This window comes from Podarcis filfolensis (assembly GCF_964270895.1).
Source record: "Podarcis filfolensis genome assembly, chromosome: 10".
NCBI lineage: Eukaryota > Metazoa > Chordata > Lepidosauria > Squamata > Lacertidae > Podarcis > Podarcis filfolensis.
This window is the reverse complement of record NC_139612.1, coordinates 70909542-70931077: the sequence shown is the minus strand read 5'-3', so window position 1 is coordinate 70931077 and position 21536 is coordinate 70909542. Positions and strand designations below refer to the sequence as shown.

The 21536-nt window shown below is 45.0% G+C and overlaps 1 long non-coding RNA gene across 1 annotated transcript in view; it reads right to left on the bottom strand.

Moving 5' to 3' along the window:
• The window catches only part of LOC310743172, a 204632-nt gene that overhangs the window by 432 nt on the left and 182664 nt on the right, over positions 1-21536 (bottom strand). The window lies entirely within an intron of this gene.

Below are 21536 nucleotides of genomic sequence, written 5' to 3'. Positions count from 1 at the left end.
AGACCTGGCACACCATTTTTCTGTGTCTTTCCTCTCTCCTGCAAGTGAGGGGAGCACCCTGTTGCAACAGTTCAATAAAGGCCAAGCCTACAGGCTGTTGTTTTGCTCCAAGTTATCCTGGTTGGTGTCTTTGTTTTTGTCCAAGGGAGCCCTCGGATTTTTCCGTTAACACCCCCCCAAAACTACATCACTAATACATCATGGTTACATCATGAAAGGGGAGGTCTGGTGGCACTAATCTGAGCATCCTGGACCCTGCCCCATGGTTCCCCTTGCCCTCCACCAAACACCCATTAAGTGTAACAAAAGAGATATTTACATTTCCCTGTTTCCCAGCCAAGTTAATCACACCCTTTTGTCTTCATCTGGGTTGGTTATTTCTGGAATGGCTACCTGTCTGGCACTCAGGTATCAGGATGCCAGGGATTATCACTCAGGCAGAGGGGCTGCTGAGGAGCTGAGCTCACATGTCTATAGGAATTTCTGAAGTTTTCCCAGTGAGCCAGTACATAGATAAAATTACCAGTGAATTCTTACATTTGGTATCGTGCAGCAGAGGCCCTTTGAATAGATAGGAAGAAACTGTGATGAAGTGTTTCGTGGGGACAAATCACAAAAGTCACAAAAGTGATTGTGCTGATTTTGGTAGTGGGCTGCATGTGCATGATATCTGCTGGAGGGGCAACCCCCCCCAACCTATACATAAATCCCTGCAACAAAGATTACCTAAAAACATATTGTCCACATAACAATCTCCTCGCTGAATTCAACTGATCCTTGTAAAATGCAATGTGCAAATGTGAATTTGTTGGAGTACACGGAAACAAATCAGGGTAATAGAAGGCTGTGTGTGAAACGTAAATAACAATACAAGTACAATGAGAAGAATTGGTTAGTCTTTTATTTAGAAATTCAATGAACGGTTGTATAATAATGCAAATTCTTGTTTTGTATGCCCCCCTTTATCTTGTCTTAATCTTTTTTTTCTTTTTAAAAATATTTTTATTAACCAATTTCAACATAGCAATTTATCAATCCTCTTAATCAATTACATTATTCCCCCCCCACACAATCCTCCCTCTCATCCCCACCAAGGACTCAGCTCCCCTCCCTGATTTCTTTACATAGATTGTTTTCTGCATGTTGTAAAATTGTACATATCCTTACTTTATCTATCATAAAGCCAGAAGCGACTTATGCTGGTCACATGACCTGGAAGCTGTGCACCGGCTCCCTCGGCCAATAAAGCGAGATGAGCACCGTAACCCCAGAGTCAGTCACAACTGGACCCAACGGTCAGGGGTCCCTTTACCTTTACTGTTGTTTGAAAATTCATAAACAGAAGACATATAATATGTGCATGGAGTCACAAATAATAGGAATCAAATAAATGTTCCATGAACAGGAATATAGGAGTGGTGAGTCACTGTCAAAGATCACTGAGATGGAGGCAAAACGCCTTTTCCCAGTCAGTATCCTGCAAATGCAATGATAGGCGTTCCAAATGTAACAACAGGGTAACAGTTCTTCCAGAATAATGAACTTTTTATATTGTCCACAACGGTACATCTAATGGCCATGGATCAGCTTATTGTTTTTATTGTAATTGTACTGGTGTTAGCCGCCCTGAGCGGGGAGGGCGGGGTATAAATAAATTATTATTATTATTATTATTATTATTATTATTATTATTATTATCTGACATGTTGCTTGTTCTTGTCCAGAGCTTTCTGTTTTGCAACACAAATGGAAAGGTCTGGCAGCTGGGAGAACCTGAGGAGGACTGGGGGAGCCTTGTAAATTCGTAGCATGCTTTAAACCCCTTATCCAAAGCAGCTTGAGCCACAAGCTCTTCCTTCCTGCGTCCACTAAGATTTCTGGACTCATTAACAAGTTTCACCTCCGAACAAAACCCATCTGGTACCCAGTTGGTAGAGTTAGATCGTTTCAGATTCCGGACTTAATGGTCTTGTTCCCATTGTTCTTTTAGGTAGTGTTACGGAAGTTACGGGGGGGGGGGACATCTTTAAAGTTGTTAAATGTTACAAATATTATGCATAAAGGTATCCTTTCGGCTTGACAGCTCAGTGAAGTTGTTGTTGTTTAGTGGTTTAGTCGTGCCCGACTCTTCGTGACCCCCTGAATCAGAGCACGCCAGGCACTCCTGTCTTCCACTGCCTCCCTCATGCTGGTAGCTTCGAGAACACTGTCCCACCATCTCGTCCTCTGCCGTCCCCTTCTCCTTGTGCCCTCCATCTTTCCCAACATCAGGGTCTTTTCCAGGGAGTCTTCTCTTCTCATGAGGTGGCCAAAGTATTGGAGCCTCAGCTTCACGATCTGTCCTTCCAGTGAGCACTCAGGGCTGATTTCCTTCAGAATGGACAGGTTTGATCTTCTCGCAGTCCATGGGACTCTCAAGAGTCTCCTCCAGCACCATAATTCAAAAGCATCCATTCTTCGGCGATCAGCCTTCTTTATGGTCCAGCTCTCACTTCCATACATCACTACTGGGAAAACCATAGCTTTATCTATACGGACCTTTGTTGGCAAGGTGATGTCTCTGCTTTTTAAGATGCTGTTTAGGTTTGTCATTGCTTTTCTCCCAAGAAGCAGGCGTCTTTTAATTTCGCGGCTGCTGTCACCATCTGCGGTGATCATGGAGCCCAAGAAAGTAAAATCTCTCACTGCCTCCATTTCTTCCCCTTCTATTTTCCAGGAGGTGATGGGACCAGTGGCCATGACCTTAGTTTTTTTGATGTTGGAGATAATGACTATTGCTCTAAGTAAAGTCCCACCCCACCCCCCTACATCATCCCCATTCTACGTCACCCCTGTGCTGGCTGATCTGTGCCTTCTGCCTCTGAGCTTTCTCTTCTCCTACTCTCACGGCATGCCTGGTCCTGGGAGAAGGGGGATCAGGAATGCTTTCTAGAGACATTAAGTCTGACAGCTTTCTCCCCCACCCCCACCCCCGCTGTTGCTGCTGCTGCTGCTGCTGCTTCTTTTTCTTCTTCTTCTTTCTGCTATTCCTCCTCCAATATTTCCCAGCTTCCCCAGTATAGATTAAGAACAGTGGAAAGAAAACAAACCACTGTTCTTAATCTATACTGTCCTGATCTTCTAGGGAAGGTGCAGGAAGAGGGGGGGGGGCGGTCCCCACCATTTTCTGTCACTCCAACCCCTGACAGTTCTGGTCCGACTCCACTGGCTGCCAATCTGTTTCTGGACCCAATCCAAAGAGCTGCTTTTGGCCTCAAAAGCCTCTTATGCAGCTCGAGAGTGCTATGCCAAAAAGACCACCTGGATCCCATGAAGGTCACCTTTTCTCCATGGCACCTCTGAGACCACACTGTGATGGCCTGGGACTCGGGCTCGGACTCGGAACCAGAGGAGTCTCAGTCTGCATCGGATCCTTTGCCTCAGGCGGCATCTGAACCAAGTCTGGGGCCTGATTCTGAAGAGCCCCAGTCTGCACAGGTTCCCCTGCAACAAGGACCAGCTGGACCGAGTCAGGGGCCTGAGCCTGCCCTGGCTCCAGATGCGGGGGTGACCTCGTTGCGTCCAGCTGGGCCATCACTTACAGCTGCTCCACTACCGGTTGGGTCAGGAGAGGCTGAGGCAGCCTCTGGGTCTAGTAACCCACCAACGACTCCCAAGCTGCAGAGACTGAGGTCTGAGAGAAGGAGAGACCTGAGTACTCGCAGGAGGAGTGTTCGTCTTCGGGCAAAACAGGGAGGTGAGTCGCTGGGGGATCAGGACTGGCCATTACCCCGACAGAGATAAAAGGCGATTGGACACCGCCCCAGGTTGTGGGAGCAACATTGCTGTATGCCAGATCCTGCACCGTCTTTGCCTGGTTTCCTGCCTTGGCCCCGTCAGACTGACTCTTAGCGGAACCTTTGGATTTGGGACCAGACCTGGACTGCATTTCTCAGGTTCTCCCTGGGCCAGCCCACAGCCTGCCCGCCTGCCATGGCACCTTTCTGCCCTTCCCGGTTCCTGGACTCACCTGTGATGAGCCGGAAGGACATGTCGATGGCGAGGAAGAGGACTCCACATGTCAAAGGAGGCATATTTTGCAGCCAGGCGACCCGGGAGAAGCGGTTCTCACATGCAGGACTGCAGGGCAGGGCAGGGCAGGCAGCCGCAAGCAGGTTTCCTGGAACAGGAGAAAGCATCATGACCGAGGGTTGAACTGAATACAGATCAAGGGAATCCAATCGGATAATTTCACTTCCCCCAAACTTCAAATGAGGTCCACATCCATTTGCAATTTTTTAAGAAACATATACAAAACATCCTCACGAAAACTCAGCATCATTTTAGTGCAATTTTCTACCAATATAAACACTTCTTTTTTTTGCAGACGAATATTCACATTTTTGCAAGTGACATTTCTTTAATACAGTGCTTTTTTCCCTGCGAGGGGGGGGGGGGATAGGCAGGGGTACGCATACCCCTAAACATTTTGTGAATCTTTGTACTTTTGTCCATTTACTGTATTTATTTTTTCCAGTTTGGACTATAAAACGGTGGTTTTCTTGAGTCAAAATGAGAGTACCCCTAAACAGTTTTTATAGAAAAAAAGCACTGCCTGAATATAATTAATTTTTGCATGTTTGCATTTTGGAATGATAACGACGCGAATACAAAGATGGAGCTGGCCTTCCATTGTTTACAACAAGGACAGGAAGCCACCTGTCTATTATTTGATTCCAACAGGTCCTCCTGTCTATCAGCAGAACATAGAGAAAGTGATGTCAAGCTTGCCTAGGTCAAGTCAAACCACTGGTCCATTTCGCTCCATATTATCAACACTGTCTGGTGTATGGGAAACTTATTCCGGAAGATAATTGTGATTCGTGATCTGACATGGTCAACTCTTCCTGTCTCTGGTTATCTACATATCTCTTCCTGGCTCTGGTTGTCTATGTTTTATTACTTTCTCTATCCCTTGTTAAAAAAAGAAGAAGGCTTTGATGTGTGGTCTGTTGGCAAATGGTAGGTAAAGGTAAAGGGACCCCTGACCATTAGGTCCAGTCATGGCAGACTCTGGGGTTGCGGCGCTCATCTCGCTTTATTGGCCGAGGGAGCCGGCGTACAGCTTCCGGGTCATCTGGCCAGCATGACTAAGCCGCTTCTAGCGAACCAGAGCAGCACATGGAAACGCCGTTTACCTCCCCGCTGGAGCGGTACCTATTTATCTACTTGCACTTTGATGTGCTTTTGAACTGCTAGGTTAGGAGGATCTGGGACCGAAAAACGGGAGCTCACCCCGTCGCGGGGATTCGAACCGCAATGGGGTGAGCTCCCTTTTTCGGTCTGTATGGCCTGGATTTTGGTCTTTGATGGAGAGCAGAGTGGGTCGCAGCTGAGCCTGTACTGTAGGGTTACCAGACGTCCCCATTTCCTGGGGACAGTCCCCGGATTTGTGAATAAGTCCCCGGACAAATTCCATCGCTGGAATGTCCCCGGATTTCATTTAATGTCCCCGGGAAACGCAGCAGCGGCAGTCTCAGCAGCCTGGAGCAGTTGGCTCTGGCTGGCTTCAGGAGCTGCTTGGAAGTCCCCATATGATGGTGGTGCAGGGGCTCCAAGATGCAGCGTCCGGGCTGCCTCCACCTTCCCTGACCCCAGCAACTAAGTTGTGAAGAGAGGCTTCATGCTGCCGATCAGAGCAGCTTCCCAACTCCTACTTTGCGTGCAAGCAGGAGCGGGATGGGGATCTCTCAGCTGTGAAGGGAGGCTTCACGCTGCCTATCGGAGCTTGCGTGCAAGCAGGAGGGGGCAGGGATCTCTCAGTTAGGCAACGGGAAGCCTCCCTTCCCAGCTGAGGGATCCCCGCAACCCTCCTGCTTGCACGAAAGTAGGAATGGGATTGGGGCTGCTCTGTTGGAAAGGGAGGCATTGTGCTGCCTGAGAGATCTCTGCCCCTTCCTGCTTGCATGCAGGTAGGAATAGGATTGGGGCTGCTCCGATGGGAAGGGAGGCATCGCGCTACCCGAGCCTTGCCACCGCCGCCGCTCTCGGCCTTCCTTCTCTGCCTTCCATGCCTGACCCACTGTGCACTGCTTCCCCACCACCACAACCGAAGAACCCACAACTCAGCGGCTGCCCAGGCTCATGGAGAAAGGAGAGAGAAGCCTCCAGAGAGACAGACGAGACAATCACATCTATGGCCCTTGAATCATCAGCCTTCCATTTATCTGTCAGAGGAACTAGAGGGACCTCAGACACCGTGTGCCACACTCCCCCTTTCCATGTAACCTGTAGTACCTGTGGTTCAACCCAATTGCAACCTCTGTACATAAACCTTAAGTTGTTCTCTGTTAACAACCTTAGACAACAGATCTGCAGGAATTTCATTTCCTGGCATGTAGGAGACCTGAATGAGTCCTTTCTGAATACACTCTTTTGCATGATGTAACTTAATCTGCAAGTATTTGGTTCTTTGCTTGCAACTCACTGAGTTCAGCAAAGCCAAACAGGATCTATTGTCTTGATACACTTGTATAGGACATTTCACAGAAACTCCGATGTCCTGAAACAGTTGCATCAACCACTCACAATCCATGAGTGAAAATGACAGGGCATTCAATTCTGCTTCACAGAAACTTAGGCTTACTGTCGTCTGCTTTTTGCACAACCAGTCAAACAGACAGTGGTTGTACATGTAGCATACTCCAGAAGTGCTTGTACCATCCGTGGTGTCACTTCCAAAACTAGCATCTGCAAAGATTTCAAGACCTCCAGTCTTCTGACTGGTGAACCTCAGCCTGTAGTGCAAAGTCCCCTTCAAATAGTGGGCTATGCGCTTCAGAGCTTTCCAGTCCTGAACAGTAGGATTGTTGGCATGTCTGCTAAGCAGGTTAGTGCTTACAGCTATGTCAGGCCTTGAACATCTAGCAATGAAATTCAGCTTGCCTAGAATGCATCTGTACGGTGTGGTGTCAGTGCTGGGAGTAAACAGGCATGTGATATACAACAATCATGCCTGACCATTTTAAGGTGGAATGGAACTACAGTGGTACCTTAGGTTACATACGCTTCAGGTTACAGACTCTGCTAACCCAGAAATAGTGCTTCAGGTTAAGAACTTTGCTTCAGGATGAGAACAGAAATCGTCCTCCAGCGGCATGGCAGCAGCAGGAGGCCCCATTAGCTAAAGTAGTGCTTCACGTTAAGAACAGTTTCAGGTTAAGTACGGACCTCCGGAACGAATTAAGTACTTAACCTGAGGTACCACTGTATATCCTAACAGAAACGTGACGGTTGAGGTCAAGGCCGTGGCTGCCCCTCTGCCACCGCCATCACTGCACCATCAACCTCCTGAACATGTAGTATGTATGTATGTATGTATGTATTTAAAGTGTCCCCGGATTCGTTGAAAAAAAATCTGGTAATCTTACTGTACTGGCATAACAGGGCACAGCTCCATCTCTCAAATATCTAGCTTTTGAGCATGGCAGTGGGAGTTGACCACAGAGCTGTGCAAAAGGCTAGCTGGTGGTCACTTCGCCACATCTTAAGGGCTTCCCCATGGCAAACTGAAGTGCTTGCTTGGTAACGTATCTACTGCTTGCTGTTTGGAATAAAATCTGCAATCTTCTCACTCACTTGTGTGTGTATTGCTTCTGAATCTAATTTCAAAAGAACCGTCATGCACGGTTTAGTTCATGTAAAATATGCAGGGATGTATGGCATGCAAAATGAACCGCGGAAGGAGAAGAAGGGAAGTCATTGATGTAAGGCTGTCTAAATGAATATTTCGAAATGTGCTTTAGAAAATTTAATAAAAATTATATACAGTGGTACCTCGGTTTTTGAACAACTTAGTTCCCAAACAACTCAGAACCCGAACGCTGCAAAACTAGAAGTAGGTGTTCCGGTTTTTGAACTTTGCCTCGGGAGCCAAATGTGCTCCTGAGCTTCCGTTTTCAATGTTGCGCAGCTTATTTGAGTCCCCCGCGTAGCAATTAAGGCTTCCTTCCTTCAGTTTTACCCTTAAGCAGCAAATTTAAGTCCCCCCCATTCGTAATTAAAGCCTTCCGTTTCTGAGGTGATATTTGGTGCTTTTGTTTTTGCTATTTTTTATGTTTTTGTTTGTGTGGCTTTTTCATTTTTGTGTCTGTGGCTTGTTTTTCATTTTATGATTGATTGATTGATTGATTGATTGATTGTGCGACTGCGGAAATGGATAAAAGCCCCCCCCCCATCCAAACAATAACTATCATCAGTGCAGGTAAAAATTTTCTTTAAATTTTTTTTATCATCTACATTACTGTCTTTCTTATTTACTTTATAGTACAGAACATTGATTATTGCTTTCATTTAATGAATCAATGGTCTCGTAAGATAGTAAAATTCATGTAAAATTGCTGTTTTAGAGGTTTTTAAAAGTCTGGAACAAATTAATCTGTTTTGCATTACTCTCTATGGGAAAGCGCGCATTGGTTTGGGAATGCTTTGGTTTTGGAATGGAATTTCCGGAACGGACAAAGTTTGAGAACCAAGGTACCACTGTAAATGGTAGAGGTGCAGGCAGCTTTTAAGCAACATTGCGCAGGGACTGCCAAGCCCAGCCTTGGTTCCCCAGCAAGGAGGCACATGCCTGGTTTTGGAACGAACTTCTGAAACGGATTAAGTCTGAGAACCAAGGCACACCTGTACTTAAAAATAAATAAATAAATGCCTGGGGGCTTCTGCACACAAAACTCTGCTGTGGTCCTTTCCAAAGGCATCCAGATCACTTATCTACAAGCAACTTCTTTCACTCTCTCTTCTCTACATGAATGTTTTCAAAGGCCAAACTCCACAACAAATGCCACAACAGCTCAAGGGCCAAGGTGTCCCAGGTGGTTCTTGTCTGGTCCTACAATCTCAGCGTCTCCTAATCTCCCCTCCCTCCCAGCAAAGTCCAGGTCGGCTCATCCGGTTCCACAGTTCCGCACAGTCCGCAAGAAGCAAACCTACACAGTGAAGACAGCCAGCTGGCATTTCCTGACCTAACCTGACTTCCTTCCATTTATTTGTCCAAATTCTGCAAGAAGACCAAATTCAGGGTTTTACAGTAGAAGAAGTTGGTTCTGAGCTAAAAGACTGATTGATCTGAGCTATAAAAGGTTCAGCCCTGGAACCTGTTTCCAGAACAAGATATGCAGGACTTCAATGCACAGAACCCTGCAAGATGTAGAACCAGCTGTCTCTGACCATGTGCAGAGTTCAGTCACTAAATCAACATGTCTGACCGAGCTCCAGGTGTATGGGATGTGAGAGAGCATTGGAACATCCGGAGATACCTTCTGTATCAGCTTAAAGGACCATCCTAGGCTGGTTTCATCTTGTTCTCACAGTGGCAAGCAAGAACTTTACATTTTTTGGGTGCCCCCAAGAGAGTGGGGTCAGCAATCTTTTTCAGCCGTGAGCCAGTCCACATTCCCTCAGACCATTTGGGGGCTGGTCTAGGTTTTTGGGGAGAGGGAATGAACGAATTCCTATGCCCCACAAATAACCCAGAGTTGCATTTTTTAAAAAAGCACACATTCTACTCATGTAAAAGCACCAGGCAGGCCCCACAAATAACCCAGAGATACATTTAAAATAAAAGGACACATTCTACTCATGTAAAAACACACTGATTCCCCCACCATCCACGGGCCAGATTTAGAAGGCCATTGGGCCGGATTAGGCCCCCAGGCCTTAGTTTGCCTACACATGGATTAACAAGATACTTGCCAGACCATATAGTTAAAGCTATGGTTTTCCCGGTAGTGATGTATGGAAGTGAGAGCTGGACCACAAAGAAGGCTGATCGCCGAAGAATGGATGCTTTTGAATTCTGGTGCTGAAGGAGACTCTTGAGAGTCCCATGGACTGCAAGAAGATCAAACCTAACCATTCAGAAGGAAATCAGCCCTGAGTGCTCACTGGAAGGACAGATCCTGAAGCTGAGGCTCCAAGACTTTGGCCACCTCATGAGATGAGAAGACTCCCTGGAAAAGACCCTGATGTTGGGAAAGATGGAGGGCACAAGGAGAAGGGGACGACAGAGGAGGAGATGGTGGGACAGTGTTCTCGAAGAGACCAACATGAGTTTGACCAAACTGTGGGAGGCAGTGGAAGGCAGGAGTGCCTGGCGTGCTCTGGTCCAGGGGGTCACAAAGAGTCGGACATGACTAAGCGACTAAACAACAACAACAAAGTAAGCCCATACAGTCCAAAGACAATTAACACAATTGGAAAGCTTTTCCCATTTCCTTCCTCCTTGCAGAGAAATATGTGAAATCAATTTGGGAGAGTCAAAATGGCTTCAGGGTTGCTCTCCTGTACTATTTCAGACACTTGGTTTATACATGACATGTGTTTGCCACGTACATTTATGAACATTTATTTTATATATATAAAACCTTGGAAAGGGATGCGGGTGGCACTGTGGGTTAAACCACAGAGCCTCTTGGGCTTGCTAATCAGAAGGTCAGCGATTCAAATCCCCACAACGGAATGAGCTCCTGTTGCTCGGTCCCTGCTCCTGCCAACCTAGCAGTTCAAAAGCACGTCAAAGTGCAAGTAGATAAATAGGTACTGCTCGGGCGGGAAGGTAAACGGCGTTTCCGTGCGCTGTTCTGGTTCACCAGAAGCGGCTTAGTCATGCTGGCCACATGACCTGGAAGCTGTACGCCGGCTCCCTCGGCCAATAAAGCGAGATGAGCGCCGCAACCCCATGTCGGTCATGACTGGACCTAATGGTCAGGGGTCCCTTTACCTTTACCTAAGACCTTGGAATTCCTATATCACAGTGAGTTCCCTTTTCTTTAAAAATGTAAGTGTAAAAAATAAGGCTACATCTGAAGCACATTTCCCTCCCCACGCCGCCCCAAGGTATCTTGGGAACTGTAGTTTACCCCTTGTGGAGAAACCGTCTTCTGGAGCCCTTTATAAAGGGGAGCACGAGAGCAAGAGAGCCAAAACCGGGACTTTCCGGGATCCAATCAGAGGCCGGGATGGCTTCTGTCATTCTGGGATGTCTTGCTCAAATCGTGATGGCTGAGCAATATGGAAGGGTGCATCATTCCATGATAGCTGATTTCTGAATTCTACTTTTTAAGATGGTTTTTTTACACAATGTTTGTAAAACGATCTATTTTTTTTTTTATGAAAGGTGAGGAGGGACAAAATGGGTTTGACTCCTTATGGTCTCAATTTGCATCATTTATTAACCATAGTACAGTAATCTCCCTTCCAACTTTCTTTAGATGCATACAAGACTCGGAGGCGACACTTTGTGTTGGGTAATTGTTTTTAAAAAGTTCAATAAAGTTTTTTCTCTCTCTCTAGATATATATATACTTACAACTTACGAAATGATTACATCACAATGAACACCATTAATCCTATGTTCTGGCGAAGGCTGTGGTTGGGTTTCCTTTGGAACAGGGCACTGAAGGAAACCCAACCACAGCCTTCGCCAGAACTGCTGGCCACTCAAAGATTCCTTCATTCATTCGTAAAATTTATATATGCTTGATTGCAATTAAAAAAACAACCTCAAAGCTGTTTACAAAAAAAGTTAAAACAGTGAAATTATATTATATTATGTTTATTAAATTTTCTGTTTTGCAATTTAAAATACTCATTTAAACATCCTTAAGATGTCAATGACTTCACTTCTTCTCTTTCCATGGTTCATTTTACATATCACAAATCCCTGCATATTTTACAAAAACTAAACCATTCAGTATTCCATTATTGCATCCATCAAAACTTCTTTACACCGTTGGATTTATCTTAACATTTTCAAGTGTACACAAATTTTTCCCGTATAATCAATAAACATTTTCCAATCTTCTCTAAACGTATGTCCTTCTTGTTCTCTTATTTTATGTGTCAAATCTGCAAGCTGCTCATAATCTTTCAACTTAAACTGCCATTATTCTTCGTTTCATACCTCGCTCGTTTTCCATTTTGGGACTAACAAAACACAGGCCGCAGTAGCGGCACACACAAATATCCTTTTCTGACATCTGGGAATTTCCGTCTGAATTATCCCCAACAAAAAGGACTCTGGTGTTTGTTTGTTTTTAAGTACCATAATTTTTGCTCTCTAAGACTCATTTTTTCCCTCCTAAAAAGTTAGGGGAAATGTGTGTGCGTCTTACGGGGCGAATGCAGGCTGCGCAGCTATCCCAGAAGCCAGAACAGCGAGAGGGATTGCTGCTTTCACTGCGCAGCGATCCCTCTTGCTGTTCTGGCTTCTGAGATTCAGAATTTTTTTTTCTTGTTTTCCTCCTCCAAAAACTAGGTGCGTCTTGTGGTCTGATGCGTCTTATAGAGCGAAAAATACGGTATTTTAAACATTTTCCCCAATTCATTATAGATTATTTCCCAATACCCTTTTGCCCTTTTACAAGTCCACCGCGTGGGAAAGAACATTCCCTGCAACGCCTGCTGTAAAGCAGCAAAATTATCAAAAAGGAGAAACCAGGAACGATCAGCTAGAGGTTGAAACGGCAACAGACGGAAAGCAGAATTGAGACGCGCGCTGACTTTCCGCACATCTGGGTAGCCCCCGGACATCTTGGATGTGCGCCGGGTCAACATGCTGACCAAGAATAGTTCAGCCCCAGCCGCGCGAAAGGGGATGTTCTCGCCAATGTCATCCCCGAGGCTAAAAGGAGGCAGCCGCGGGCTCAGCCAATCAAAGCGTCTCGCTCGGCGGCCGCCAGGTAATTGGGATCATCTGGTGCTTTTCGGGACCCGGCACAGACAGAATTAGAGCCTCACGTACGTGGCCGAGGACAGGCGTGGGGAGGCGGGCGGCCGACGCAGAAAGAAGCATCGGTGAAACCATGGTTTTCTTTGTTTTAATATACTGTATTTTTCTCTCTATAAGACGCACTAGACCACAAGACGCGCCTAGTTCTGTATTTTTTGCTCTATAAGATGCACCAGACCACAAGACGCACCTAGTTCTGTATTTTTCGCTCTATAAGACGCACCAGACCACAAGACGCACCTAGTTTTTGGAGGAGGAAAACAAGAAGAAAAAATCTTCTGAATCTCAGAAGCCAGAACAGCAAGAGGGATCGCTGCGCAGTGAAAGCAGCAATCCCTCTTGCTGTTCCAGCTTCTGGGATAGCTGCGCAGCCTGCATTCACTCCATAAGACGCATACACATTTCCCCTTACGATTTAGGAGGGGGAAAGTGAGTCTTACAGAGCAAAAAATACGGTAATTTTTATTGGTTTTTACACACGTTTTCCAAACGTAACATCCCACCTTATACAGTAATGCCTCCCATTATGTTTTAAACTTAGAGAGGCCTAGGAACACACACCTTATTTTAAGGAATAACTTTTGTGCAACTTCGGAAAGCTTTTAGAGAGTTACGATTAAATACTATAAACTCTGCTTATAGAGATGAGAGACGCAGAGGCATACCAACAAACAAACGTGTTTGCATTAGGGGATGTCCTGAAGTAGAGGACCTTATGCTGGGTGAGATCCCATGGACAGTAATACTAAAAGGAAAGGGAGTTCATGATGGCTGGGAGTTTGTTAAGAGGGAGATAGTAAAAGCACAACTTCAGGCAATACCAATGAGACGGAAACATGGAAGGTGCCTAAAGAAGCCAGGGTGGCTATCTAAAGAACTTTTAACTGAGTTAAGATTAAAAAAAGGATGTGTACAAAAAATGGAAAAGGGGGGAAACCACCAAAGAGGAATTCAAACAAATAGCCAGCACGTGTAGACACAAAGTCAGAAAAGCTAAAGCACAGAATGAACTCAGGCTTGCTAGAGAGGTTAAAAGCAACAAAAAAGGCTTTTATGGGTATGTTCGTAGCAAAAGGAAGAACAAAGAAACAGTGGGGTCACTCAGAGGAGAAGATGGTGAAATGCAAACAGGGGACACAGAAAGGGCTGAACTCCTCAATGCCTTCTTTGCCTCAGTCTTCTCCGATAAAGAAAACAATGCCCGACCTGAAGAATTTGGAGCAAATGATTCAGCAGAGGAAACACAGCCCAGAATAACTAAGGAGATAGTACAAGAATACTTGGCTAGTTTAGATGTATTCAAGTCTCCAGGGCCAGATGAACTGCATCCAAGAGTATTAAAAGAACTGGCAGATGTGATCTCAGAACCACTGGCAGTCATCTTTGAGAATTCCTGGAGAACAGGCGAAGTCCCGGCAGACTGGAGGAGGGCAAATGTTGTCCCTATTTTCAAAAAGGGGAAAAGAGAGGACCCAAATAATTACCACCCAGTCAGTCTGACATCAATACCAGGGAAGATTCTGGAGCAGATCATTAAGCAAACAGTCTGTGAGCACCTAGAAAGGAATGCTGTGATCACCAATAGTCAGCATGGATTTCTGAAAAATAAGTCATGTCAGACTAACCTGATCTCGTTTTTTGACAGAATTACAAGCCTGGTAGATGAAGGGAACGCAGTGGATGTAGCCTACCTTGATTTCAGCAAGGCATTTGACAAGGTGCCCCATGATATTCTTGTAAAGAAGCTGGTAAAATGCGGTCTTGACTATGCTACCACTCAGTGGATTTGTAACTGGCTGACTGACCGAACCCAAAGGGTGCTCATCAATGGTTCCTCTTCATCCTGGAGAAGAGTGACTAGTGGGGTGCCACAGGGTTCTGTCTTGGGCCCGGTCTTATTCAACATCTTTATCAACGACTTGGATGATGGACTCAAGGGCATTCTGATCAAATTTGCAGATGACACCAAACTGGGAGGGGTGGCTAACACCCCAGAGGACAGGATCACACTTCAAAACGACCTTGACAGATTAGAGAACTGGGCCAAAACAAACAAGATGAATTTTAACAGGGAGAAATGTAAAGTACTGTATTGCACTTGGGCAAAAAAAATGAGAGGCACAAATACAAGATGGGTGACACCTGGCTTGAGAGCACTACATGTGAAAAGGATCTAGGAGTCTTGGTTGACCACAAACTTGACATAAGCCAACAGTGTGACGCGGCAGCTAAAAAAGCCAATGCAATTCTGGGCTGCATCAATAGGAGTATAGCATCTAGATCAAGGGAAGTAATAGTGCCACTGTATTCTGCTCTGGTCAGACCTCACCTGGAGTACTGTGTCCAGTTCTGGGCACCACAGTTCAAGAAGGACACTGACAAACTGGAACGTGTCCAGAGGAGGGCAACCAAAATGGTCAAAGGCCTGGAAACGATGCCTTATGAAGAACGGCTAAGGGAGCTGGGCATGTTTAGCCTGGAGAAGAGGAGGTTAAGGGGTGATATGATAGCCATGTTCAAATATATAAAAGGATGTCACATAGAGGAGGGAGAAAGGTTGTTTTCTGCTGCTCCAGAGAAGCGGACACGGAGCAATGGTTCCAAACTACAAGAAAGAAGATTCCACCTAAACATTAGGAAGAACTTCCTGACAGTAAGAGCTGTTCGACAGTGGAATTTGCTGCCAAGGAGTGTGGTGGAGTCTCCTTCTTTGGAGGTCTTTAAGCAGAGGCTTGACAACCATATGTCAGGAGTGCTCTGATGGTGTTTCCTGCTTGGCAGGGGGTTGGACTCGATGGCCCTTGTGGTCTCTTCCAACTCTATGATTCTATGATTATGCATTATATCTTGCGCTGCCCCGTATATAATGAGGCAAGAGAATGATTTTTAGCACCTATAATGACAAGGTCCCCTGGCCAGAACCCCTCTGACATGATATTATATCTCCTCGCAGACATAGATAAGTATGTGACCTGGTGTGTAGCACTCTTTGCAACCGCTGCCAGGAAAATTAGAGCAAATTATATAGCCAAAGTAGCCACCAACTATAAAGGAGATGAATTTATTTGCCCCTATCTACATCAAGCTATATTCTATCTTTATCACCAAACTCCGAATATAATTGCACATTGTATCAATTAACATTATTTTTTAATATATTAGTGGCCATGTGGAGATGTTAGCCTATAAATTTTATTGTTTAATGTCTTAACCTGTATATTAAGGTACTTTTATAGCTCTGTTTAGAGGAGGTAATGTCATGATAATATAAATGTTTTGAGTTATTTCTATTAATCCAGTGTATTTTCTTTTAATTGTTGAATGATTCTGTGTACATTGCGGCAGTCTTTGGCTATGTGCAGTAAAACTGACTGACTGACTGACTGACTGACCTTATACTGTATAACATACCTTGGGCTACCACAGTCTAGGACTTCCGTCAACCTCGACTAATGGTTTTCCAGCTTTCTTTCTGATTTTGCATTTTATTTTCATAGCTATTGCTCTAAAATCCAAATCCTAAATAAACTCCTTCTTTCTCCCCCACAATAATTCATATAGTTCTCCTTACAAAACTTCTCGCAACCCACAAGCGGTGACAATTGATTGCGTTTCAGTGACGGAGGGGTAATTAAGGTGTCAGGGAGGAGGGCTTCCCTATGGCTTCCATCCCCTGCTGAATCAGCTAGCTTTTCCAACTCTCCTTGATCATACAGAGGCCAGAAGCGGTTGTATGTTTCGACCGCAGAAACAATTACTTGCTCCGTTTTGCTGTTATTGTTAGTAGATGATGGGGGAGATTCAAGCTTTGACTGCTTTGCTCTTGGAGGTGAACAACCTTTCTCAGCAGATCTTGGTCGCTTGCCATGACCCATTTGTCGCTGTCTCACTGACTACGGAGGTTCAAAGTCAATTGTCATTCAAATATATCATAAATTTCTTCCAATCTTTCAGGAAGGTCTGGTCTTGCTGGTTCCGAATTTTCCCAGTTAGTTTCGCCAACTCGGCATAGTCCATCAATTCCATCTGCCACTCCTCTTTTGTTGCTAGTTATTATTGCTCCCATCGCTGGGCTAATAGTATTCTTGCTGTAGTTGTCTCATATAAAAACAATTTTTTATCGTGCTTGTATATCTCTGTACCTTCCATACCAAGTAAAAGGGCTTCTGGGTTTTTTTGAAAATGTATATTTCAACATTTTTAAAATCTCACTATAAATCATTTCCCAGAACCCCTCTACTTTCTTACACTCCCACCACATATGGTAAAAGGTACCTTCTTTTCCCTTACATTTCCAGCGTTTGTTATTTGCTTTGTACATTTTAGCTAATTTCACTAGTTTTATATACCACCTGTACATCATTTTCATTATATTTTCCTTTAAAGCACTGCAGGCAGTGAAACCATGGTTTTCTTTTAAACCACTGGTTGCCCACGTGGTTTGTAGCGCCCCCTGGGGGTGGGATACCGCTGGAAGTGGTGATTTAAGACTCCGGATAAACGGCGTCGAAGCCCACTTTGTTGTCGCTTCATCAAGTCCATCCATTGTCTCAAAAATTTACAGTGAAGGCTGTTGCAGGAAACCCCCCCCCCAAAATCATTCAGTTTGTACAAACTCGACACACACACACTCACACATGACATGCGTGACGTTTTTGTTATAAATTCATAGTAAATCAAACGTACATCGGATTTACACCGGTCCACTTTTATTTTGCTCCATGAAGGAAGGACTATCAAAAGGGGATGGTTTGATACAGGACGGCCATAATCCCTTGAGCATACCAACACGTGCACAGGAGCCCTACCCAGTTGGCATGACAACCTTGATGGTCCCAGACAAGAAGACCATCAAGGTCACAAAGGACGTGCATATGGGAGTGGATTCAACACGGACTGGAACAAAGGACAATGATCAGCTCTTCCCTCTGGGGGCAGGAAACTGCCAACCCCCTTTGTCCTCTGGAAAAGACTCGTGGGGAGGGGAAAAGAAGGAACCAGTCAGGCGACAAGATACTCAGGTTACCTCCACAACTCCTCCCTCAACCCCTCCTTTTTGTGATGTGTCAATGATGTAGTCATGATGTAGTTGTGATGTAGGGGTGTAGCTTGGGGGATTAGTAGCTAATAAAAGTTGGGGTCTTCTTTTGTTCTGGGCTTCCATCTTGTTCCACCTGGTGGCAGGTGGGAGTCCTGTTGCAACAGTCTTCAATAAAGACCAAACCTACTGGCTGCTGTTTTGCTCTGGTATTCCTGGCTGGTGTCCTTGATTTTTGTCCAAGGGAGCCTTCAGATTTCTCCGTTAAGAAGGCGGGGGGAACAGTGTCCTCAAGTAAAAAAACTTGGATTTGCTTTGATTAACTTTCGCAAACCACAGCATGGATTATTAGTATAGTGTGTGGGAAACAGTAGAAATGAGGAAAGCGTAAAAGGAGCAGTTTAACAAATAGATAAAACAGACCCGCTTAGAGGAAGATGGAAGCCTATTTGAGAAGAAAGAGAATTAGGATTAAGAATATGGTGGCATAAGTCCGTATGCAAGAATTTATGGATTTATGGTTGCATGTATGTATTTTGTTTGCTTTTGCTTTTCTCTCAATTTCTTTTCCTTTTTTATTATTTCTATATCCTCTTTTGCTTGTAGTTGTCATTTTATTATTTTGGTGATTGGGTATGTTTGTCTATTATGGAAGAAAATTATGGTAATAAAAAGCAATTTTTAAAATTTACAGTGAAAACAGTTAATATGAAACCTAATCGGGCAACATACAGAGAGCTATTAATGGAGATGGCTAACCAATTAAAATTGAAGGGATTTCTAGAAGTAAAAGGAAAGGTAACAGATCGGCTACATTATTTCCAATTAAATGAAGTATTCAAAAATGATTAAAAAAAGAAAGAAAGGGTTCACCTACGAAATTTCAAATTTCCAGAGAGAGGTAATAGAAAGTGATACTAATTTATTATAAAAAATGTATAATATGTTGTTGGAATGGGAAACTAAGGATGAAGAGGTTGAGTGTGTTATTGTAAAGTGGGCAAGAGATGTGGGGCATAATATTCAAATGGCAGATTGGGAAAGACTATGGAAGAATGATATAAATTCTTAGAGTCAGAAGGGACCCCAGGGGTCATCTAGCCTAACCCATCCATGAAGAGGGCCATCCAAATTCCACTTAAAAACCTCCAAGGAAGGAGAGTCCACAACCTCCTGAGGGATTCCTTCCATCGCTGAATGTCTCTTGTTGTCTGAAAGTTCTCCTGATGTTGAGTCAGACTCTCTTTTCCCATCATTCAAATTTGGGTCTTTCCCTCCGGAGCAGCAAAAAGCAAGCTTGTGGTCTCTAAGACTCTTGCTAAATGGCCACCAGCCTTTGAAAACTCGGTGTTGCCAGATCAAGTTAATTGATTTTGTTAGATGAATTAAACTAAATAGTTTTAATTGGATTTCATTGAATAAGTGTGCAACTAATTTTCACCAGTGCTATTTTTTCTGGAAAAGGAGGTACCGGAACTCACCGTGAACGGCTGCCTTCTTCTCTTAGAATGGCACCCACCCAAGAGGTACCGGAATTGAGTTCTGGCGAGTTTCTGCTGAAGCCAAGCATGACCCGAAAAAGCTTGAGAACCACTTGCTTAATTGGTTGCTCCAGAAGGGAGAGAATTCGTCGCTTTTAATATCTCAAGAAGGCTGATCGCCGAAGAATGGATGCTTTTGAATTCTGGTGCTGGAGGAGACTCTTGAGAGTCCCATGAACTGCAAGAAGATCAAACCTATCCATTCTGAAGGAAATCAGCCCTGAGTGCTCACTGGAAGGACAGATCCTGAAGCTGAGGCTCCAAGACTTTGGCCACCTCATGAGAAGAGAAGACTCCCTGGAAAAGACCCTGATGTTGGGAAAGATGGAGGGCGCAAGGAGAAGGGGATGACAGAGGACGAGATGGTGGGACAGTGTTCTCGAAGAGACCAGCATGAGTTTGACCAAACTGCGGGAGGCAGTGGAAGACAGGAGTGCCTGGCGTGCTCTGGTCTATGGGGTCACGAAGAGTCGGACACGACTAAACGACTAAACAACAACAACAATATCTCAAAGGTCTCAAAGAAAGCTGTGCTCTCGCAAGCCCACAATCCCAGAACGTTCGCACTCCTGTTTCTGCAAAATCTATCCTTTATTATTAGTATTATTAGTAAAATTTTATTAACATATAAAACACATACATATGCGTGTACACAATACACGTACACAACACACTACCTTATTTCCATAACATAAGACATACCTACATTACTCTATATAATACCTACCTATACTGTACATATCAACATACCTACACACTACCCCACATGGACACCCCCCAAGTGACTTGACTTCCAGCCTTTCTTGTTATGCGACTTTTTTTCCAAATTAAAATCTAAACAACTTTTTCAGTTTGTTATAGATATTTTCCCAGAATCCCACTATTTCTTTCTGCAACATGTATCCTGGCTTGGTCATGGGCACAGAATGGAAGTGGACAGGATCCCCAAGGACATGAGCTGGATTCAGGCGCCATTGGCAGACCAACTGCACCCTGCCAGGTGGGAATTTCCTTGCCTGGAGACGGACAGTCGAGCCAAGCATCCATCACAGTGGCCAGAGAGGAGAAATGACCGCTGGGAGGCAAAACAGCCTGGGGCATGTGTAGCAGTGCCGGATTTACATATAAGCCAAAAAATTTAAAGGGGAAAAACCTGGATGTACATTTCCAAAATACAGTCATACCTCATGTTATATCTGCTTCATGTTACGTTCTTTCAGGTTACATCCCGTGGCAACCCGGAAGTACCAGAAAGGGTTACTTCCGGGTTTCGCCGCTCACACATGCGCAGAAGCGCAAAATGACGTCACGCGCATGCACAGAAGCGGCGAATTGCAACCCGTGTGTGCGCAGACACGTTGCGCTCTTTTCATGTTGCGAACGGGCCTCCGGAACGGATCCCGTTTGCAACCAGAGGTACCACTGTATAAGATAAAAAACAAATAAAATAAAACCTACATACAGCAACAGTGTTTTGTGTTGTGTAGGCTCCTATGGTGTAAGTCATGGGCCCCGCCTGCTGGCCTGCTCCCTAAAATATCACTGGTTTGTTCCTTTCTATATATAGGGTTCCTACATTCTGGATGGAATGGGTGCACTGCAACATGTGCAAATGGCTTGAGATACTTATTAGGTCCATAAATGACCATATAGCATATATTCAACACAAAAACAGCGACCATTTGTTGTGGACAAAGGACAGCTGGACATATCAAGGGCCCCATTACCTTCAGGAGCTGAGAGCCTCATCAGACCTAAATCCGGCCCTGATCTGCAGCAGCAGAACCGGACATCTTCATCTGCCCCAGCTGCAATAAAACATGTCTCTCCTGTATCGGTCTCTGCAGCCACAACAGGCACTGTAACTCTTTAATGGTTTGTCTCCACCCCTCAAGGTGCAGTCCTCTGTTGTCTCTTGAGGCAGACGGAATCCAGTGCCCAGCTTGATCGCTGAGACATCAGCCAGTGGCGTAGCGTGGGGGTGCAGGGGGGGCCGGCCGCACCGGGCGCAACATCTGAGGGTTAGGGTTAGGGGGCGCAAATCCACGGGTTAGGGGGCGCAAATCCACGGGTTAGGGGCACAAATTACTTGCCTTGCCCCGGGTGCTGACAACCCACGCTACGCCACTGACATCAGCATTGAACATCGGCCTTCCCTGCTATAAGGTAGCCCCGGCGAATGTTC